Genomic DNA, 1,003 nt, shown 5'->3' on the forward strand with positions numbered 1-1,003 from the left:
TGCAAACCCCCGGAGCCACAACCCCTAAGATAGACAGGGGGCGACGGGGTATGACGGACTCGCCTACGCATGCTCCGGCTCGTTCCAGGCTCAGCCTCGCAAGGGGATGTGGAGGGGGGTCACGACCCCCCCTCCCCGCCCCCTACTCGGCCTCGCACTAACGCATGCAGTGTGCTTGGTTGACAGGCGCAGTGCGGACATTCTGTTTTTCCATCAAAGGGGACGGTGCAAACCCCCGGAGCCACAACCCCTAAGATAGACAGGGGGCGACGGGGTATGACGGACTCGCCTACGCATGCGGCGCCGCGGGAAGCCGCGTCGCCGCCGTCTCCGGCTCATTCCCGGCTTGGCCTCACAGGGGGATGTGGAGGGGGGTCACGACCCCACCTCTGCACCCCCTACTCGGCCTCGCGCTAACGCATGCAGTGCGCTTGGTTGACAGGCGCAGTGCGAACATTCTGTTTTTCCATCAAATACTACTGGAAACAGCTACTTTGCCATCTGTCAGCTCTTTGTCGTCTGCTAGCGGTAGGCAAAGAAGCTCTTTGCCATCAGCTACCCAAAAGCGGACGACAAAGAACTGGCTGATGGCAATGTACTTCTTTGCCATCAGCCAGTTCATTGTCGTCCGCTAGCGGACGGCAAAGAAGCTTTGCCGTCGGCTAGCGGACGGCAAAGAGGGAGGGGCCCCACCGATGAGCTGGTTTAAAAAAACCTAACGCCCCCCCTATTTGTCGTCCGCTAGCGGATGGCAATGAGCAAGTGGCGGACGGCAAAGTAGGGCGGACGGCAAACGTTTAGGTTACTAACGGCGCCCCACCCCGCCCATCCCTCTCTGTTCTATCTGTCCCCCTCTCCTCCCTGATGACCACCGCCACCCGCCACCGCCCCCTGGCCCCACTGCCCCTCGCCCCGTCGCCCCCACCACCCGCCACCACCCCGGCGTCCCATCGCCCGCGCCGGAGCCAGGTTCGCCGAGGGCCCCCGGCGTCCGCCTCGCCCC

The sequence above is a fragment of the Triticum dicoccoides genome, chromosome 7B, assembly GCF_002162155.2.
Source record: "Triticum dicoccoides isolate Atlit2015 ecotype Zavitan chromosome 7B, WEW_v2.0, whole genome shotgun sequence".
NCBI lineage: Eukaryota > Viridiplantae > Streptophyta > Magnoliopsida > Poales > Poaceae > Triticum > Triticum dicoccoides.